Source organism: Fundulus heteroclitus, chromosome 21, assembly GCF_011125445.2.
Source record: "Fundulus heteroclitus isolate FHET01 chromosome 21, MU-UCD_Fhet_4.1, whole genome shotgun sequence".
Taxonomy (NCBI): Eukaryota; Metazoa; Chordata; class Actinopteri; order Cyprinodontiformes; family Fundulidae; genus Fundulus; species Fundulus heteroclitus.
In genome coordinates this window covers 21,996,374-22,019,202 of record NC_046381.1, presented here as the reverse complement: position 1 = coordinate 22,019,202, position 22,829 = coordinate 21,996,374, and the positions used below count along the sequence as shown (strand labels likewise).

The following is a 22,829-nucleotide window of genomic DNA, read 5'->3' as shown; positions in this document are numbered from 1 at the left end:
AAATTTCCACCATAACGTTCTCTTCTTCTCTCCCTTTCTTAATCACTCTAAATGGTATTCCCTCTCTAATGAAAATAATACATCCCCCACCATTACCTTTAACCCTATCCAATCTAACTGCTTCATAACTTAATATTCTAAATTCTAATTGCGGTTTTAACCAAGATTCTTGAATACAAATAACTTCTGGTGCTTCTTCTAATTTATTAATAAAATGTTTTAATTCCTGTCCATTTGCTATTAGACTTCTTGCATTCCATTGTAAAATCAAGACCATATTATACCTATCCTATCGATACTGCTTCCTGACTGGCCTGAGCACTAAGCTCATCTCTCACTTCCTCCCATGTTATTTCATTAATGCTAAGGTGATTTGCTGCTGCTTTCACAATAATTTGAATTCTTTCAGTTTTTGATTTAATTTCCATAGTTGCATTTATAACCCCTGCAATGAATGTCACTAGCTTTTTTAAGTCCACATATACTTTATTTTCTTTTGTTTGGTTCAATTCTGTATCCACTCTATTTTCCACCTCAACTTCTGTTCTTTCCTTTACTACTTTAACAGCTTCTGCATAGGATAACTTGTTTCTTACTCTAACTTGTTGAACCTGCACTGCTCTCTTCATTACTTCACATCCCCCATATGCCACACTGTGATCACCACCACAATTACAACATTTTGGCTGCCTGCTCTTATTGCATTGTTCATATTCATGATTTTCTCCACATCGTGCACATCTTCTCTTTCCTTTACATGCCTGTGCTGTATGTCCAAATCTTTGGCATTTAAAACATCTGATCGGTTTTGGAATATATTCTCTTACATTATAGGTCAAATATCCTAAAAACACTCTCTCCGGTAGTCTTTCTTCATCAAATTCAATCAGAACACTTTCACTGTTCTCCTTCTTTCCATTTTTAAAGGTCTGAATCCTTCTTACCTCTTTAATTCTTCCTCCTGTGATATTTGATTTTATTTCTTCATTTGAAACCTCAATTGGGATCCCCCAAATCACTCCCTTCCTCCACTTACTTCCTTCTTGTACCAAACTCACGCTTGTCACTTTATACTTTCCAACTTCTTTCATCCTACTTGCTCTGTCTTTTTGTTCCTCTGTATTACAGATTATCATTAAGTTACCATCTCTCAACACTCTTGCATTTGTAATATCTCCCACTTGATTCTTCAGAATCATAGATAGCTTAACTGGACTGATTAACTGCAATCCCTTCTCCTCATTAACCCTAATAATCACTTTGAACTCTCTTGTCTCCCTTTCCATTTCTTCCTCAGACTCATCCCATCTTTTTTCCACTCTACCTCTCTTCTCTACACCTGCTTTCGCTAAAGAATTTCCTCTTTTTAAGATCATCCTTTCACTACTTGATGATTCACTACTTTCATCACTTTCAATCTCTATACTATTTCCCCACTCTGATCCATTCACAGCACAGCTGTGTCTACCCGCCTTATGTTTTGTCCACAATTCTTTCACCAATCCACGGGTCTTCCCAACTGGATCCTGATCATTTCCTCGATGTCGGCTTACTTGAGTCCAACTTAGTCTTTTTTCTTTATCTTCATCAGTTCCTCTTTCACTCCTTTTCTTTGTCTTTTTAACCATCTACCTGTAACTCCCAATTCCAACTCGTTTAGCTCCTCCAACCTCACAACCATCCACTCACTCACCTCCCGGTCTGCGACCATCTCCCATAGCACCCACGGCCAGTATCCGGGATTGCGACGACAATTTGTGCCGCGCCGGCATCACAGTGCGTTCTAAATGACAGGTACTGGCTATTAATCTTAATTCTATGAAGGATGTTTAAAATTTCGGGCTCTTTAAAAAAATACTTTTGGGCTCCAAAAGGGGGGTGTGCATGCGCCCCCACCTGAATCCGTGCCAGATTTTGGCTTTTCAAGAAATGCTATGGTTGCTAGGGAGTTCATTTAGAGTGGCCACTCTAACGATTCTATAGATTTTCCTTCTCTGAACAACTTCTTCTCACTCGCTGAATTTTTACCATATTCACATAAATCATACATCAAAACGTAAGAATTTTTGTCTGGATTCTGGAAATGTAATCCTCATTGATGTAGCATTTATAGATTTTTCGCTAATCACCTCAGAGCACCACGAAGCAGGAAAGCTCTCCATTGATTTTCTATGGAGGTGCGGTGAAAAATCACACCTGACATTCCCAAGTGACACATGCACATTTCACATGCTTTCCTATTGGGCCTTTGCTTCCAACAGGGCCTGGCATGATGCCCAGACACGACCCAATTGGCCAATACAGCACCACCCACCTGTGGGAAATGGCGCTACTGACCATTTTGGTCAAATGTTGAGTTCTGGGCCCAGATGTGGTGAGGCTGAGTTGCTAAAGGAGGCGGATCTGACCCATGAACTTTGGTCACGTTTGGTGACATTAAGTATTGGCACCCCTATTTGAGGCACTTCCCAGTACAGGATTTGGACCAAACTGACAGAGTACAATCACCCGGTGATACTAAATACAACCATTCTAGCGGCTAACGGTTAGCATGTTGCTAACCGGAAGTAGCTCTAGAAAGCTTGTACAAACTTCTACTTCACAGAGTCTGTACTTCCTTTAGAGAGAAAGCTCCACAAGAAATTTGGGCTACGTCGCATAAATCATCTCCAAGCTATGAGGTGTCAAACATCCAATGCTTTTCAATGGGGGACCAAACCCCTTATGGTCCCAATAATACATGCCCATATATGGCTATAGTATAGCTCAGATGGAAAGTGCAGGCTTTGAATGCAAGAGGTCATGGGATTGAATCCCGGTGTAGGAGACTTAGAGTTTTAGATTATAATCCCTACAGTGTGTATAACAAAACATGTGTGCTGATCTCATGAAGTATTTTTTTGTACCACCAGCCATTTTGAGTTACCATGGCAACGTTATAAACAACGTATTTTCTCCCTATTTGAGGCACAGGATTTGGACCAAACTGACAGAGTACAATCACCCGGTGATACTGAACACAACCATGCTAACGGTTAGCATGTTGCTAACTGGAAGCGGGCTTTAGGAAGGTCCTACCAACTTTTGCTTAGCCAGGGTTCTTCTGCCTTTACAGACAGAGAGAGGGCTAGAGCTGTGAGGGAGTTTCTATGACAACACTGCTAGCCAGAGGCTCCTAAGAGGTCCATTGACTTAACATGGCACTTTTCAACGGCCGCTGAAATTTGCAGTGTTACTTCCTGTTGCAGGCGCCTTGCTAAATTTCTTCAGAAATGTTTTAGTTCTTAATCTTCAAATTTTTAAAATTTTTTAAAAAAATTCTAATTTTTTTCAAATTTTTAAAATTCTTCAAATTTTTTCAAATATTTCAAATTCTTCAAATTTCTTCAAATTTTTAAAATTCCTTCAAATTCTTCTTTTTCTTCCAATTCTTCAAATTTTTCAAATTCTTCAAATTTCTTCAAATTCTTATTTTTTTTCAAATTCTTCAAATCTGATTTTAATGTTTTCTGCATCTTCTGGTCAATCATTCTGCAGATTAGCGTTCTCACGTGCTGTTACGCAGAAACAGCTTTTTCTAGTTATTATTATTATTATTTTATTTTTATTTTTTTATTTTTTTTTTAATGTTGGCAAGGCGGTAGCGTGAGTTGGGCGAGGCGACCGCCTTGCCAAGATAGTGCTGCAGGAAACCCTGATGTTCATACTTTCACTGTGATAGTCATTGTTTGTACTGCCGTTTTTTCCAATTTTCGTTGCGTTCGCCTGTCTGCTAAGCTCAAAACAACCATGCCTGGCTTGACGGAGAAACCAGAATAGCTGAGCATCTTTATGACAGTGCACTTTTACTTTCCCCCTCTGGGGGGAGCCTCGCTGGAAAATCAACCCAGGTTGCATAGTTATGGAAGAAAAACAGTCCCATTGGAATCCACCTTTTTTTAACACTGAATTTTAAACACTGAATTTTTTAACACTGAATTTTAAACACTGAATTTTTTTTGACACTGAATTTTAAGCACTGAATTTTTTAGACATTGAATTCCTTTACCCTGAATTTTAATCTGGTAAAAATTCACCTGCAAAAAATTCACCTGCAAAAATTCGGCTGCGAAAATTCAGCTGCAAAAATTCGGCTGCAGAAATTCAACTGCAAATATGACTTTCGGTGAACTCAAGCCAAAGCAATCTACACTCGATAGAGTCGAGCAGCTTCTAGCCAATGAAATTACCTCATTTGGTCACGTGACACTACGCCCAGGAAACTTCCGTTTCAGCGCTTCCCTAGGTAAAATAACATTAGCTTGACTGAAATTATTAACTGTCGCAACATTGTCAAAAATTGCAGAGCAATCGAAGTGACAGGTCAGTGCCACAGCCTCAAACTATTCATGACTGATAGGAAGACATGAAGAAGTGGCCTCATATAACGAACAAGGAAATGTTTAACCATTTTGTGTCGTCACTTGGTTCGGACGGCTATGCAATGCCAATGTACCGAGCCGAACCTCCGCAGTGGAAAAGTTGGCACAAAGTTTATAAATAGCAGCATGGATAAACTGGTATTCATGGAGGCTGATGCCCATTCAAGCCAAAGCAAGTCCGACATTCACTCTGCTGGATCCTGACTACATCACCCGGAGCTACCGGAGTGCTCTGGTGCTGCGGCTCCAGGGGAAGTCCTTCAGATCTGCAGGTTGGTTAATTAATGGTCCGAGTCAAATCAGCTGTTGCCTCGTTGTGATTAGATTGCCGGTCAGTTAATGTTACAAAGATAGCAGTGCTAAATGTTCGGGGTTGAACTGATGTTATAATTGCATATTAAAAAGTTCAAACGGCTGGCTTGAAGTTTGAGATTGTACCAATCTGATGTGTGATTTTAAAGCTCTTGATGCAAGCTTGTCACGTTAAAATGTAAGTTAGCTTTAGAATGAAGCTGTAACTTTATTTCTAGTTTATATGTTAGGGTATCAGGGTTAAAGAGCTAATGAAAACATTGGCTTTAAAGCTTCTGTGAAATAAAATGTGTATGTATAACGTTTTTATTTTCTAATCAACAGATTGTGCATCTTTTTCAGATAAGTGAAAGTCTGACTTCTGGTTCATTGATGCTGCTTAAGGTCATTCAAATTTGGGTAATATTCTGTCGGCACACCACCTCTTCCTGTCTGTAAAGGTAAACACACCTTTCTAATCCATAACAGTCTAATCTTTAATGGCAATTTGGATGTATATTAGGAAAGTAAGTAGAAAAATATGGATAGTTTATAGTTATCACTATATATATATGCTATCCATATTTTCTACTTACCTTCCTGATATTTGTTAATTTCATATTTTTATATAAATATGACACCAAATACTGTACTATAAATAATTACTTTAATTTTGTTAAAAGGTGCAGTTTGCCATGGTCTGACTGGATTGTCCTGAACAGATGAGCGCCATCCCCAAAAGGCTGAATGATGGATGTTTCCTGCACCTCAAAGAATTAAACAAAAAACAACAACGAATCTACAAATATGCTATAAGTGAAATGAAATAAGTGAAATGTTTAAACTTAACGTTTTACCATTTTAAAAGTGAAATTAAATTACATTTAATGTAAAGAAATGGCATAAATTAATACATTTAATAAATTAAATATTGTATCTTCTTGCCAGTTTATGTACATAAGATACACTTTAGGTTGTTACATGTGCTTAGGACAACATCCACTTGATCAAAGTATTAATAAATGCAAATTAAATTACCAAGTGAAATTGATAGTGAAATTTAATTGTACACATTTTAGTTGGACACAATTTTTGTATATGTTAACATCTGAATAGTCTGAAAATAAGGATATACAATACCTAAGTTATTAAAAATGAAAAATTTATTCCAAAATGTAAAACCTGAAGGTGCTAAACAAAGAAATATTTAAAAGCACAGATCCAAAACACATTATAGTGTATTTTAATTCCACTGATTTACAGTAGAATATAACTAATCAGGATCTTTTTGACATGTAAACTTCTCCGCTCAATCAACATCCTTGTGGATGATTCCCCCTGCGTGTTCACAGGAGCTGCACAGATTCGAAAGATTTTGTCCATTTTATATTGAAGCTGATGGTTACAGTCTGGGAGATTATTGTGAAAACTTTGAGCCTCCTGATAACTCTTCACACATGTATGTGGACATCTGCAATCCTTGTGGCAGTTACATCCTCATCAGACAACCGTCCTCCTTTTATGAGTGAATGCTGGTAGAACAAGGTTAAATCTCTCAAACAGCAGATCTCTGATGGTAAAGCCTCTGTCTGCCGTTACTTCATCGCCAGAACCAAGATACTCCAGGAAGCCAGCCACATACATCCTTCTACTTCTTTTCTCGTAGGTGTGATCATCAGTGCCTGTAGTAACAGCATTTTTATTCATATGTGACTGATTATGGAGCAGTCCGGTCATCCTCTGCATCACAGTGGCTGTCATCTGTCAAACACAAGACCACAATCAGTTTAGCAGACAGCATTAAACATGTCAATACTACTTAAAACTATGTTAACACCAAGCTAATAGAACAACACCTGTATCATTACTCATTCAAATATTCATATCACACATTCCTATCAGTATTTATAAACACCCCGAGTTAGTATGAGATGCCATTTGTAAGGTTACACAGTCAAGATATAACAGCAATATTTTGGGTTCTTTACTGTCATAATAGGAAAAAAACGGGTTTTCATTTTTAAAGTCAGATTTCCACCATGTTAAATATGTGTAAATGTCACAGTACCAAATTCAATATTTATTTACACAGCTAAATGTTTAGTTTGTAAACGAAGTATTACACTGCAAACCAAGCATTTAGTTTTCAAACTAAATATTTAACTCCAAAGTAAACGTTTAGTTTAAACGTTTACTTTGGAGCTAAATATTAAGCTTGTTATCTAAATATTTCATTTGGAACTGTGACTAATTTAAACATTTATGAATAACAAAAATGAAAAATGAGCCCTGCCTTTTATCTCTTATGACAGGCTAAATATATTTTGCTGTAAATCTTTCATTTCACTTTATAAACGGAATTCCATACCTATTTCCAGGGTTGTAAAAATATCCAGATAATAATTTACAGAGAGAACAAAGCTAAAAGATGGCTGTCTTCACGTGAGAGTATATGTTTCATCACTATGGATACAAACTAAGGAGTTAAGAGTCAAAGTTGGCTGATGTAAACATCCCTTAGCTTACCTTTCTGCTCTCCTCTTTATCACCTTGGAGTTTTTAATGCAACTTCGTAGCCCAGCCACTTTTCTGGCATAGTTGGTCTTCTGTCGGTCTTTTGTCTACAAAATGAAAAAAATACGGTCGCTTCGGTGGTTTCTTCAGACTTACAGCTTTTAACCACAGGCGGAGGGATTTCTCGTTCTTCGGCTGAAGGAAGTAGGGCGCCTCACATCCGCAGCTCTCGTTCACGGTTGATGATCAAAACACTCCACGTAAACCTTTCTTTTACACCAGTCTTCTTCGAAGTCATATTTACGAGTAATTTGAGACGACGTAGCTGCATGAGTCTCTTTTCAGCAAGCTCGCCATAGACAGGAAGTGACCCGCCGGAACTCTCGCACAGAAAACCTTCAACTCACTGTCTCCGTATTTCCGTTGAAAATAAGGTGAAATGAGGACTTTAAATGAGATATTATTACAAAACATCAGTGTGAGGGACCGAGCCGGTCAAGCATGAGGACACAGTTGTAACTTTCAAAAAACTGGGTTTTATTTCCCCAAAGTAACAAAAATTTCAAACAATAATTATAGGGCCCTTAAAAGAGGTCAAATAAAGAAGCTAACTCAAGCCAAAAATATCAAAGTTAAACATAACAAAAACCTCAAACTAACTGCTCAAACAAACAAACTGACCTGACATACAACAAACAAAGGGGGCTTAAATACTGGCTGATCAGACCAGACTAACACACTGAGGAAGAGGGAAAGGGAACATCTATGCAACAACAAAGATAACTAAACACAGTTGGTTTAAGGATTAAACTTAAATGACTAATAACTAAAAATTAGCAAAATAAATAAATCCCAAAAGCAAAAGAAAGAATTTGCCACAGAATTAAAATAAGGACTCCATGGTCTTCTCCCCCCTAGTGGAACTCCAGATGGTACCACCCAATCAGTGAGTCAATCAGGGATTGGAGTGTGCCAGCCAGAGTCCTCTGCTTCAGCCCAGTTGGAGGCACTCCCCACAACACCAAAAAAAAAGAAAACAAACAGATGTTAAGCATGTAACAAAATTAAATATACAAAAGTTAACCAAATGTGCGCGCTACAATTGGAACTAATGTACTTCAATATTGTCACACTAAAAACCAAACAAATTAACGTATGTATACAGTATGTGCAAACTTAAAGTGAACCACCTCACAAACCACTTAAAGTGGTTTGTGAGGTTACCGACTGTGTGGCTGCAGGTGTGGCCATCACAATCAGATAGCTACTAATAGATCTCCATTAAAGTTTTTCATCTTATCGGACTGGATGAAATAACTGAGCCAATCACAACTAGTGCAGCACCCCTGTCTGCCAAGGCTCATGGTTTGATCCGGAAGAAGCAGTCGGCAGCCGGCCGCTTCTTCTAGCTGTGATCGGCTCAGTTGTTTCACCCTGTCCGATTACATGGAAAACTCAAATGGCTGTCTATTAGTTACCTGACGTTTTGTAATCATATCTATTTAAGTAGAAAAACTCCTTATTCAGCTCTATTCAGCCGGGAACAAAGCTATGCCCAACCGTAGTGTCACGTGACCAAATGAGCTAATTTCATTGGCTAGAAGCTGCTCGACTCTATCGAGTGTAGATTGCTTTGGCTTGAGTTCACCTAAAGTCATATTTGCAGTTGAATTTCTGCAGCCGAATTTTTGCAGCTAAATTTTCGCAGGTGAATTTTTTGCAGGTGAATTTTTACCAGATTAAAATTCAGTGTCAGGAATTCAATGTCTAAAAAAATTCAGTGCTTAAAATTCAGTGTCAAAAAAAATTCAGTGTTTAAAATTCAGTGTTAAAAAATTCAGTGTTTAAAATTCAGTGCTAAAAAAAGGTGGATTCCAATGGGACTGTTTTTCTTCCATACATAGTATACCTTTAACTCAATATCCCAAAATCTAAAAGATATCTAACAAACAAAAAGAAATGGTATATTCAGTGTCACCAAATTAGGCAGGTTTCCACCCAATTAGGCTTCTTTGAACACAATGAGCTGGAACTAAAATAGCTTATGGGCAGGTTGTAAAAAATTTGGGAAGCTTTTCACATTTGTTTGGCCTTTAGAAAGAATTACTAACAAAATATATATCAAAATAGTCTGGAAGAAAACTAAAACCCTTTTAATAAAATGCCATCTCATTGAACTAATTTTACTGGTCAATTTATTTTTTAAATGAGTTGAATCTGACAGTAATAGTTATAATGAATAATATTGATAGTTATAATAAAACAAGAAAAGAATAATAGTTAATCAAGTGTCACTATGAAATTGTATTTGTCAATATAAACGCTCCTAGAGGGGTTCAGTTCTTCTGATCAACTTAGAAATATTTCATGACTGTGAAAGAGAACTGTTTGAGCTATATTCTGTAAGAGAAATTATGTTTATATTAAGGTAGATTCACAACTCATGTGGGGAAACTATTGATAAAAGCTTTTCTTTTTGTTTTGTTTTTCCGGTTGATATATCATGATTGTTAAAGTGATCTTGTGTGTTATTTGGTATGTTCTCATGTGTTTAATACTTCTGCGCTTTTAACATAAGAGAGTTTGAGATTTGGGCTTGTTTTTTTCTTTTTAGTTGGGCAGGTTTTATGCTGGTTTGGGCTGGAAACTAACAGTGAGATACAGCAACCTGTAGAGCTGTGTCTTGACTCAAAAGTCAAGCATTAGCATACATGAACATGAGCAATGGTGTCAGGCTGACTGACTGAAGTAAAAATTCATACTAGAAGAGGTTCTGTAATTACAGCAGCTGGGGCAGCAGTATTCTCTTCTACCTGAAGTAACCTAAGTTTCTTCAATTTGGCAGAGTTGTACTGCTTGGTTCTGACCCTCCTAGCGTCAATGTTTACTCCACTGTTGACTTCAGTGCTGACGTTTCAAACAGAAATTAATAGCGCTGCTTCCAGCTCGCTTTCGCTTGCTTCTTTGTCTCTTCTTTGTCGCCAGCAGGGAAATCGACATGGTGTTGAATGAGTCTGGGTGGGGTTTTATATCCTGCTTTTGGAACCAAAGTGAATATGTAAGGCCACTGCATCACACAACTCTGTATTGTGTATGCCCAACTTCCTGAGACTCTGAATTAAAGCTTGCTGTCTGTGTCCATGATGCCTCCTATAATGACTTCCATTTACTGTCTTGACTGGTGCTCCACCAACTGCCTGACATGTATCGCACCACTTGTACGTCATAGTGTCAGCTCATGCATCACGGGGCCTTGATCAGCGCTGTTGGTTGTCACTTCCTGTTTGCGGTAAGGCGTATTGTGTCACTTCCTGTTGTCACTGTGTGAATTGCGGTCTGTTGCTCCAGACTCTCTCGCGTTTATCTTCTTTGCTGTAACATCTGTTTCTAACACATAACCACTTTTAAAACGTTCTCTGTTGCTGCACATCACATTTGGGAACTCCTCATGTTTCACACGGTTTGCTTTTTTGGCATGGTAAGAGGGCGCTAGCTTAGCTTTAGCCTAGCCTAGCATTAGCCTCGCAATGGCTCCTTCTCCTCCTATTACTTCAGCTTCTCTGCCTCTGTCTAAGTCTCCCCCTATCTCCTGCTCTCTGTGTCAGATGTTTAGTTATTCCTCTGCCTCCTTTAGTGATAATGGTACATAAATAAATAATAAATGAAGTGTTTTTGTAGCTTTGGAGGCGAGGGTGTCAGAATTGGAGACTCGGCTCTGTGCTGTTTAAAAACCAGCTGATAGCCGCCCCTTTGCTACTGTGGAGCCACATAGAGTAACTTCACGCAGCGGTCCTCCAGCAGCAGCACCCGAGCAGCCGGGTAACCGTGACGGTTTATAGGAAGCATAGCTCTATATTCCAGCCCCCAGGTCACCACCTATCTGCGTTTCCAACAAATTTTCCCCACTCAGCGACACACCCGCTGAGAAGCCGACCCTGGTGATTGGTAGCTCAATAGTCAGAAACGTGACACAAGAGACACCAGGGACCATAGTCAAATGCCTGCCAGGGGCCACAACGGCTGACATAAAATCCTACCTGAAACTGCTGGCTAAGGATAAGCGTAAATACAGTAAAGTTGTTATTCACGCTGGCGGTAATGACACCCGGTTACGCCGATCGGAGGTCACTAAAGTTGGTGTTGCTTCAGTGTGTAAGTTTGCTAAAACAATGTCGGACTGCGTAATTTTCTCTGGTCCCCTGCCTGATCTGACCAGTGATGACATGTTTAGCCGCATTTCAACATTCAACCGCAGGTTGTCTAGGTGGTGTCCTGAAAACGACGTGGGCTACATTGATAACTTACGAACTTTCTGGGGAAAACCTGGTCTGATCCGGAGAGACGGCATCCATCCCACTTTGGATGGTGCAGCTCTATTTTCTAGGAATCTGGCCGGATTTCTTAGTTCTCCTAAATGCTGACAACCCAGGGCCCACACCAGGAAGCAGAGCCGTAGTTTAACACACCTCTCTGCAGCTTCTGTACTGTTGCCCGCCCATTACATATTGAGACAGTGTCTTTCCCACGGCCAAAACTTAACAGATCAAAAACTGATCTAAAAGGAACAAATCATAAAAATCGAATAAAAATCAATACGGCTCACCTTGAACCAAAAAATAAAACAATTAAATGTGGTCTATTAAATGTAAGGTCTCTCTCTTCAAAGACTTTGTTAGTTAATGAATTGATTTCTGATAATCAGATTGATTGATTTATTTTGTCTCACAGAAACCTGGCTACAAGAGGACTATGTTAGTATAAATGAGTCAACGCCATCCAATGGATGGCGCATGTGTCGGTCTCATAGATCGAAACCCGTGTCGATGTGTGTATTGCTATGGAAAAGTCACGTGACCGATACAGGAACTGTTTCGGTCACGTGACCAATACAGTACCTGTTTTGAACTGACTGATGCGCCAAACTGTTTCTGTTCCCTCTAAGCTGCACGCGCGTGCATTCGCGGACAGCAGCGCGCGCAGCAAAGCTATGCTGCGCAGTAAAGAAAATCCAAGCTGAACTGTAAACAAAATAACGGTTAATAATGGTTAATTTTTAACCATTTTGTAACTCTGGTGTGATGGTGTTGTACCACAGTCTCGCTCTGTGAGCGCAAGGTGCTGATCGGAGCGCACCACTGATGGATGGGTTAGGCAGACCTTTATGGTTGGGCGGGTTGCGCTGTGCGTCTTTGTTCTGAGCGTCATTTCAGAAAAAACGGCTGATCTACACTGATTAGAAAGCTGCTACTCTGAGTAGTTCTTCCTCCCTTTGTCATACTCAGCATTTCCGATTTCAGAACAGATGATATCAGTCAGGTAACTAAACACAGCGCCCGATCAACCATTTGTAAAAAATAAAAAAGCCAGTCCACAAGCATCCTCCTTCACATTATTTATTGACTGTATCTAAAAAAAATCAAATATATGTTTAATTCAGGTGAAAATATAAAATAATACAATGCAACATACAATGATTTAAATTGTATTGTGTATATCAAATCAGTGTCAGTTAACTCTGTCAACCAGGTTGCCTGTAGGGATTTTTAAGGTCCAGCAGGTGTCAGTATTCAGTGACACAGTATCGGCACAGTATCAATACAGTTTGCCAATGTGTCGAAACGTTTCATGACGCCTCATCGACCCATCACTATGGTCTGCATTTAGCGTGTTCCGGTTGTGTCTAGCTCGGTTCAGTTCAGTTTGCGTTCCATTTACACTTGATAGTTATCCCAGTTACCAAGCTCGGACTGGTCTCGGCACAGTTAAAAAGGGGTAGTGTAGCTCCCTTGAAAAAGTAGGTGATTATGCACAATGTTAGGAAATTGTAGAGAAAATGGCGCTCTACACACCAAGAGGCATCCTACCTAATCTGGAAAGACAGTCTACTGTTGTATAACAAGACCCTTGGCAGAGTTAGAGCAGCATATTTTTCATCATTAATTGAGTAGAATAAAAATTATCCTAGATTTCTCGTTAGTACAGTTGCCAAACTTACCCAGAGTCACAGCTCAGTTGATCCATCCATTCCCTTAGCTCTTAGCAGTAATGACTTTATGGGATTCTTCATTAATAAAATTGATTCTATTAAAAATAAAATAATTAGCATCGTCCCAAACATGATTACCTCATCCTCAGTAAGTGAGGCAGCGTTGGAGGAATCTTTAGAACCTGTGCGGTGTTTGAACTGTTTAGAAGCAGTAGAGCTTCCTGAGCTATCTAAAATTTTTGCTTCATCTAAACCTTCTACCTGTATGTTAGACCCGATCCCAACCAAGTAGTTTAAGGAGGTATTCCCTTTTTTATCAGTGGCCCTATTTTAGACATGATTAGCCTATCCTTAGTAAATGGATATGTACCACAGGCTTTTAAAGTAGCTGTTATTAAACCTTTACTTAAGAAACCATCTTTTGATCAAGATGAGTTAGTCAATTACAGACCTATATCTAATCTTATTTTCCTATCTAAAATTCTTGACAAAGTAGTTGCTAATCAACTATGTGAACATTTACAAAGTAATGACCTACTTGAGGAGTGTCAGTCCGGCTTCATAGCTCATCATATCACTGAAACAGCTCTGGTGAAGGTCACTAATGATATTCTCATTGTCCAGATAATGGACTTGTGTCTGTACTTGTCCTGTTAGATCTAAGTGCTGCATTTGAAACAGTTGATCACAATATTCTCCTACAAAGACTTGAACATACTGTAAGGATTAAGGGGAAGGCATTAGGCTGATTTAATTCCTATCTGATTCCAGATTGCAGTTTGTTCATGTTAATAATAAATCTAAGGTCACTTGTGGAGTACCACAGGGTTCAGTCCTTGGACCAATTCTCTTTACTATATATATGTTTCCGATCGGCAAAATTATCAGACAGCGTGGGATTAATTTCCACTGTTATGCTAATGACACTCAGCTATATTTATCCTGATGAATCCAATCAATTACTTCGACTGCAGTCATGTCTTGATGACATCAAAAGCTGGATGACGTAAAATTTTCTGCATTTAAATTCTGAAAAGACAGAAGTTGTAATCTCAAGAGTCCTCAAAAAATAAACTTCTTAATCAATCACTTAATCTGGATGGCATTAACTTGGCCACTGGTAATAAAGTAAAAAATCTTGGTGTTATTTCTGACCAAGACATGTCATTCAAATCCCATATTAAACAGGTTTTCAGAGTTTCATTTTTTCACCTCCAGAATATCGCCAAAATTAGAAACATTCTGTCCAGGAGCGATGCTGAAAAACTAGTCCATGCATTTGTTACTTCAAGGCTGGACTATTGTAATTTTTTATTATCAGGAAGTCCACAAAATGCAGTTCAAAGCTTTCAGCTGATCCAAAATGCTGCAGCAAGAGTTCTGATGAAAATCAACAAGAGGGATCATATTTCTCCAGTTTTAGCTTCCCTTCATTGGCTTCCTGTTAAATCAAGAATAGAATTTAAAATTCTTCTTCTAACGTATAAAGCCCTTAATAATCAAGCTCCATCATATATCAGAGCTCTGATTACCCCGTATGTTCCTAACAGAGCACTTCGCTCTCAGACTGCAGGTCTGCTGGTGGTTCCTAGAGTCTCTAAAAGTAGAATGGGAGGCAGATCCTTTAGCTATCAGGTTCCTCGCCCGTGGAACCGACTCCCAGTTTGGTCCGTGAGGCAGACACCCTGTTTACTTTTAAGACTAATCTTAAAACTTTCCTTTTTGACAAAGCTTATAGTTAGAGTGGCTTATGTTATCCTGAGCTACCTCTACAGTTATGCTGCTATAGGCTTAGGCTACTGGAGGACATCAGGGTCTATTTTTCTCACTCTACTGAGTCCTACTATTCTTCAATTTTGCATTGCTTGTCGTCATTTCAGCTTTTAACTTTTTTTGTTCTCTCTCTTTCTCTTCTTCATAGTAGGTACATCTGGTCTGGCGTTCTGTTAGCTGTGACATCACCCGCTATTACCATCTAATGTAGAACAGATTCCTGGATCAATGTGTGCTTCTGTGCTTGTTTGTCTCTCTTATTGTGTCTCTGCTCTGTCTACTCTAACCCCCGGTCATCGAGGCAGATGACCGTTCATACTGAGCCCGGTTCTGATGGAGATTTTTCTTTCCCTTTAATGGGGAGTTTTTCTTTCCACTGTGGCTTCATGCTTGCTCAGTATGAGGGATTGCTGCAAAGCCATGGACAATGCAGACGACTCTCCCTGTGGCTCTACGCTTCTACAGGAGTGAATGCTGCTTGTCACGACTTTGATGCAATCAACTGGTTCCCTTATACAGGACATTTTTTTGACCATTCTGTATAATCTGACCCTATCTGTATAATCTGATTGATTTTGATTTTGTAAAGTGCCTTGAGATGACATGTTTCATGAATTGGCGCGATATAAATAAAATTTCATTTAATTGAATTGAAAAATGAACAATTAACCCGTACGGTGGTTGAGGTGAATATGGTTTATCTGCTCTGTCAGCATTTTGAGACGTCAATCCAGAATTGACACTGTTCGCAGGGAAAATTCTAAACCTTGTGTGTTTTCTGCTTGATTTCAACATAGAAATACAGACTGGAATATTTTTGTAGTACAGCCAGCCTTGGATACACATCAGGGCCCCGTTTCAGAAAGAGTGCCTGAGTAGAAGTCAGTAGTTCCACCTCACGCTGTCATACTCAGCGATTTTCGGTTTCAGAACAGGGGATATCAATCAGGTAACTAAACTCAGCGTCCAATCAACCCTGAGTCCAGCGCGAACACGAAAGAAGCCCTCATCAATGGAATGCAGATAACGCAATTCACCATAGTAACGGCAGGAAATAAGCCTAGAAGAAATAAGAAGCATTTCTCGCGAGTACAATTAGAAATCTTTAATGAAGGTTTATGGAGAATATTAAACCATAATTAACAAAAAGAAACAATTCTGTTGGTGCAGAAAAAGCCAGAGTTGGTGGCAGAGAATTAGTGAAAAAGTCAAGTATCATATTTACTCCTATTTCCTCATTTCCTTGGCAGCCACAAAAAGCAGGTGTGACACCCCTCACTATATTTTTAACTGTCACTTTTTGAAACAAACTGCTCTTACATCAAATTTGTCTCTGCCATATATGAGAGAGAGAGAGAGAGAGAGAGAGAGAGAGAGAGAGAGAGAAAGAGAATGTTGTAAATTTTCTCAAAATGCATCAGAGCTCATCACAGCACTGAAACAGCTCTGGTGAAGGTCACTAATGATATTGTCATGGCCTCAGATAATGGACTTGCATCAGTACTTCTGTTAGACCTTAGTGCTGCATTTCATACAGATGATCACAATATTCTCTTAGAAAGACTTGAACATACTGTAGGGATTAATCTACGGTTAAAGGGAAAACCATTAGCATTTTACTTTATTTAATTATACGCCAATTTTATTTTATTTATATAGCGCCAATTAATGAATCTTGTCATCTCAAGGCACTTTCCAAAGTCAAATTCAATCTGATTATACAGACTGAATCAGATTATACAGATTGGTCAAAACATTTCCTATATAAGGGAACCCAGTTGATTGTAAAGTGTTGACAAGCAGCATTCACCCCTCCTGAAGAAGCGTAGCGCCACAGAGAGAGTTGTCCGCATTATCCATGGCTTTGCAGCAATCCCTCATACTGAGCAAGCATGAACTGACAGTGGAAAAACTCCCCATTAACAGGAAGGAAAAACCTCCAGCAGAACCAGGCTCAGTATGAATGGTCATCTGCCTCGACCGACTGGGGGTTACAGAAGACAGAGCAGAAACACAACAAGAGAGACAAACAAGCACATAAGCACACATTGATCGAGTAATCTGTTCTATATTAGATGGTAATAGCGGTTGATCTGTCTTCCCTGGATGATGTCACAGCTAACAGAACGCCAGACCAGGTGTACCTACTATGAAGGTACGTCAGTAGCTCTGGTTGCATATAAGTTTTTATGAAAGATTATCAGTTGTTATTTTGGTGTTTTATGCTTTGTTTTTGCCCAATTTGTTAGTAAATAAAGCCTTTTTTTTGTTTATTTACATTATTAATGGAAGTACATATGCGCATGCATAGCAGGGGTTAAAACAAGGAAGCAGCTTACGGCTATTGGCATCGCCCAGCGAAACAATGATGAAAAAAAAAGTCCGTCCGTCCGTCCGTTTTCTTCCGCTTATCCGGGGTCGGGTCGCGGGAGTAGCAGCTTCAGTAGGGAGGCCCAGACGACCCTCTCCCCAGCCACTTGGAACAACTCACCAGGGAGGTGTCCAGGAGGCATCCTGACCAGATGCCCGAGCCACCTCAACTGGCTCCTCTCAACGTGGAGGAGCAGCAGCTCTACTCTGAGTCCTCCCCGGATGACTGAGCTCCTCACCCTATCTCTAAGGGAGAGCCCAGACACACTACAGAGAAAACTCATTTCAGCCGCTTGTATCCGGGATCTTGTTCTTTTGGTCACGACCCAAAGCTCGTGACCATAGATGAGGGTGGGAACGTAGATCGACCCGTAAATCCAGAGCTTCGCCTTTTGGCTCAGCTCTCTCTTCACCACAACGGACCGGTACAGTGCCCGCTTCACAGCAGACGCCGCATCAATCCGCCTTTCGATCTCCCGCTCCATCTTCCCCTCATTCGTGAACAAGACCCTAAGATACTTGAACTCCTCCACTAGGGGCAGCACATCCTCCCCAACCCGGAGGAGGCACTCTACCCTTTTCCGGTTCAAGACCATGGTCTCGGATTTGGAGGCACTGATTCTCATCCCGGCCGCTTTGCACTCGGCTGCGAACCACTCCAGTGAGAGCTGTAGATCACGCCCTGATGAAGCCAATCGGCAAGGCAAGGCAAATTTATTTATATAGCACAATTCAGTACAAAGACAATGCAAAGTGCTTTACATGATTAACATATAGCAAAATAAAACAGAATAAAAGCAAGTAGGAATAAAATGTAGATAGAAAATAGATCAAAAAAGTGGTGATTCAGTTAACTATAACAGTTGAAAGCAATCCTAAACAAATGGGGAATAAATCTCTGTGGAGAAATGCTCCAGCAGTTAGAGGTGAAAAAAGGGAATGTCGGAAAGCTGAACGCAGGTGGAGAAAGAACAGACTGCAGGTTCACTATGACATCTATAAAGAGAGACTTTACAGATATAACTTACAACTGAAAAATGCAAGAGAATCTTTCTTCTCAGAGATCATCAAGAAAAACATTAATAATGCTTGTGTCCTATTTGCCACAGTTGACAGATTAACAAATCCTCCTGTGTCAGTGGCTTCCGAACTCCACTCCACCAGGGCCTGCAATGAATTTGCTAACTTTTTTACCGAAAGAATTCTAAAAATTAGAGGATCAGTTTGTACATCCATACCAACTCTAGAACCAAAGCTGTATCCAACTGGGACTTATCCTGACAAAATGTCCCAATTCAGCCAAATAAACTCCAAAAGCTTACAGGAGATCATGCAGCATCTAAGTTCCCCCTCCTGCTGCCTTGATGTTCTACCCACAGTTTTCCTTAAGAAAGTTTTACCTGTCATAGCGTCTGATTTGACTCAGATAATAAATGTGTCCCTTCTGTCAGGTGTTTTCCCCAAGTCACTAAATACAGCAATTATCAAACCACTGCTGAAAAATAACAATTTAGACAAACTACTACTCCAGAACTACAGGCCCATCTCAAACCTCCCCTTTATCAGTAAGATTATTGAAAAAGCTGTGTTTCAACAATTAAACACCTTCTTAACAACGACCAGCCGCTTTGACGTTTTCCAGTCTGGTTTCTGTGCTCACCACAGTACAGAGACCGCCCTTATCAAGGTGTTTAATGACATCCATATAAATACAGACTGTGGAAGAAACACCGTGCTGGTACTATTGGACCTCAGTGCAGCATTTGATACTGTCGATCACTCCATCCTGTTAGAACGCCTGGAAAACTAGGTCGGCCTCTCTGGTACAGCTCTCCACTGGTTTAAATCCTACTTAAAGGACAGGGACTTTTTTATGTCAGTAGGTAACTTTACATCCCAGATGACAAAAATTACATGTGAGGTTCCCCAAGGGTCCATCCTGGGTTTCCCATCCTCTTCAATATCTACATGCTTCCTCTAGCTCAGATAATAAAAAAATAACATCAGCTACCATAACTATGCAGACGACACACAGCTTTACATCACAATGTCACCAGGTGACTATAAACCAGTTTAGGCACTGAGTAAATGCCTAGAAGAAATCAATGCCTGGATGTGTCAAAACTTTCTTCAATTGAATAAAAATAAAACTGAAGTACTAATCTTTGGACCAATAGAGGAGAGATCAAAAGTTAGTACACAGCTTCAGTCGCTTCAGCTAGGAACCACCGATCAGGCCCGAAACCTGGGTGTAGTGATGGACTCAGACCTGAACCTTCAAAAGCATCTAAAGACAATTACAAGGTCGGCTTTCTATCACCTGAGGAACATTTCCAGGATTAAAGGACTAATGACTCAGAACGATCTGGAAAAACTAATCCATGCGTTTATCTTTAGTCGAATTGATTACTGCAACGGTGTTTTCACAGGTCTGCCTAAAAAGTGGACCAGACAGCTGCAGCTGATCCAGAACGCTGCTGCTCGCGTCCTCACTAAGACTAAGAAAGTAGAGCACATAACCCCAGTTCTAAAGTCCTTACACTGGCTCCCTATATCTCAGAGAATAGACTTTAAAATACTTCTGTTAGTCTATAAATCCCTAAATGGCTTAGCACCTAAATACATCACAGACTTGTTATCAGCGTATAAACCCTCCAGACCACTCAGGTCTTCTGGCTCCAGCCTTCTCTGCATACCTAGAACACAAATCAAACACTGAGAAGCAGCATCTAGTTCCTATGCTCCACTTATCTGGAACAAACTTCCAGAAAACTGTAAAAGTGTGGAAAGCCTGAGTTTCTTTAAATCGAGATTAAAAACACATTTGTTTAAAATTGCCTTTGAATGTTCAAGTTAAACTGTTTTACTGTTTTTAAATGTTCTTTTTTGTTTCTACATTCTATCCCTACTTGCTTTTATTCCTATATTTTAATCATATAAAGCACTTTGCATTGTCTCTGTACTGAATTGTGCTATATAAATAAATTTGCCTTGCCTTGCCTAAGGCCACCAAAACGGATCCCCTCAACACCTTGGCTGCGCCTAGAAATTCTGTCCATAAAAGTTATTTACAGAATCGGTGACAAAGGGCTACCTTGGCGGAGTCCAACTCTCACCGGAAACGAGTCCGACTTACTGCCGGCAATGCGGACCAGACTCTGACACCGGTCATACAGAGACCTGACAGCCCTTATTTATTTTATTTTTATTTTTTTCCCAGTGTCCTGTCCAGCAATGTGGCAATAGGAATTGATGTCTCAATGCCAGATAGAGCTCGACAGATTTTGCTTTTACAAGTGGAGCGAACAGCTTTCGCCATAGTGCTCTACTTGATTTATGCTTGTAAATAGCTTTATTGTGATTCCTGCAGGGAGAATTTCAAATTATATGGACATTACAATGGGAGAGTAAAGGAAGAACAAGAAGCGAAAGAGAAAGAAAAGAAGAAAAAAAAGAGTAGAGGTGAAAGAAAGAAGAGATAAAAGGGAGAGAATTATAAAACCTTCTCCATCTGTTCCGTCACCTGGAAAGAGAGATGCAAAAAGAACAGCACAACCAACAGACATAAAGCTACAGATACAATCGAATAACACCTAGATGCCATTGCTAAATCATATATATTATTATGTAAGCTGACATGTGTAATGTGATACCTGAAAAAAGAAAGTGAAAGAACATAAATAAATAAATTATAAGATTACTGTATATAAGTGAACATTTAATACCTGGGACCCAGCACCTGTGGGAGTTTGTGAAAGTGCACTAGTTTAGGTGAAAATTATCCAGAAGGAAATAGCTTGATAGTGGTTGTGGAGAACCAAAGGCCCGCCTTCCCCGAGCACAGATGACAGCCCTTATTAAAGGGCCCGGTACTCCATACTCCCAGAGTACCCCCCACAGGATCCCTCGGGGGACACGGTCGAATGCCTTCTCCAGGTCCACAAAACACATGTAGACTGGTTGGGCAAACTCCCATGCCCCCTCCAGGATCCTGCTGAGGGTGTAGAGCTGATCCAGTGTTCCACGGCCAGGACGAAAACCACACTGCTCTTCCTGAATCAGAGATTCGACTTTCCAGAACCCCTGAATAGACCTTACCAGGGAGGCTTAAGAGTGTGATTCCTCTGTCGTTGGAACACACCCTCCGGTCCCCCTTTTTAAATAGGGGGACCACCACCCCAGTCTGCCAATCCAGGGGAACTGCCCCCGATGTCCACGCAATGCTGCAGAGCCGCGTTAACCAAGACAGCCCCACAACATCCAGAGCCTTTATTTATTTTTTTTTATTATATCTTTATTGGTTCTCGAGAAAGTATCGTTTACATGACAATAGGCATCATCAAACTAACTTCAACATTTGAAATAAGATTAACATATAGACCATTGCCTTATAACAGTCAAATCAAAAATGTAACTACACTTCTCTGAGGGAGATTTTAAAGTGATTATAAAGAAAAGAAAGTGTGGAAAAAAAAAAAAAGGGGGGGGGAAACAGTAACAAAACAATATAATATAAGATAATTATAAAGCATGGCTATTCTAAGAGAGTGGGTTGCTGAGGGAGTTTAACAAGTTTGGTCTTTAAAAATGAAATCAGGTCTTTTAGGTTTTACATAGTCTACCCAAATCTTCCAACACTGATCAAATTGTTCGGTCCTGTGAACATCCAGAGCCTTAAGGTACTCAGGGCGAATCTCATCCACCCCCGGGGTCTTGCCACCGAGGAGCTTTTTAACAACCTTGGCAACCTCAGCTCCAGAGATGGGAGAACCCGACCCAGAGTCCTCAGGCTCTGCTTCTGCAATGGAAGACGTGTTGGTGGGATTAAGGACGTCTTCGAAGTATTACGCCCACCGAAGCACGACGTCCTGAGTCGAGGTCAGCAGCACACCACCCCCACTATAAACAGTGTTGGTACTGCACTGCTTCCCCCTCCTGAGACGCCGGATAGTGGACCAGTATCACTTCGAAGCCGTACGGAAGTCTTTCTCCATGGCCTCTCCGAACTCTTCCCACGCCCGAGTTTTTGCCTCGGCGACCAGCCGAGCCGACTGCGGCTTTGACTGCCGGTACACATCAGCTGCTTCCGGAGTCCCACAGCCCGGTAGGACTCCTCCTTCAGCTTGACGGCTTCCCTCACCGCTGGTGTCCACCGGCGGGTTCGAGGGTGGCCACCGCGACATGCACCGACAACCTTGCGGCCACACCTCCGACTAGCCGCCTCAACAATAGAGGCGCGGAACATGGTTCATTCAGACTCAATGTCCCCCGCCTCCCTCGGGATGTGTTCAAAGTTCTCCCGGAGGTGGGGGTTAAAGCTCCGTCTCACAGGGGACTCTGCCAGACGTTCCCAGCAAACCCTCACAGTACGTTTGGGCCTGCCCGGTCTGACCGGCTTCCTCCCCTGCCATAGGAGCTAACTCACCACCAGGTAGTGGTCAGTGGAGAGCTTCGCCCCTCTCTTCACCCAAGTG

At 40.5% G+C, this 22,829-nt stretch overlaps 1 long non-coding RNA gene across 1 annotated transcript; it reads right to left on the bottom strand.

The window, feature by feature from the left end:
• Positions 1-6,076: 6,076 nt before the first annotated feature.
• On the bottom strand, positions 6,077-7,610 carry LOC118556895. Its single transcript, XR_004927457.1, has 2 exons — positions 7,239-7,610; positions 6,077-6,473 (listed from the first exon to the last, which is right to left on the bottom strand). It is a non-coding gene; the product is annotated as an uncharacterized LOC118556895 (long non-coding RNA).
• Between the last annotated feature and the right edge of the window lie 15,219 nt (positions 7,611-22,829).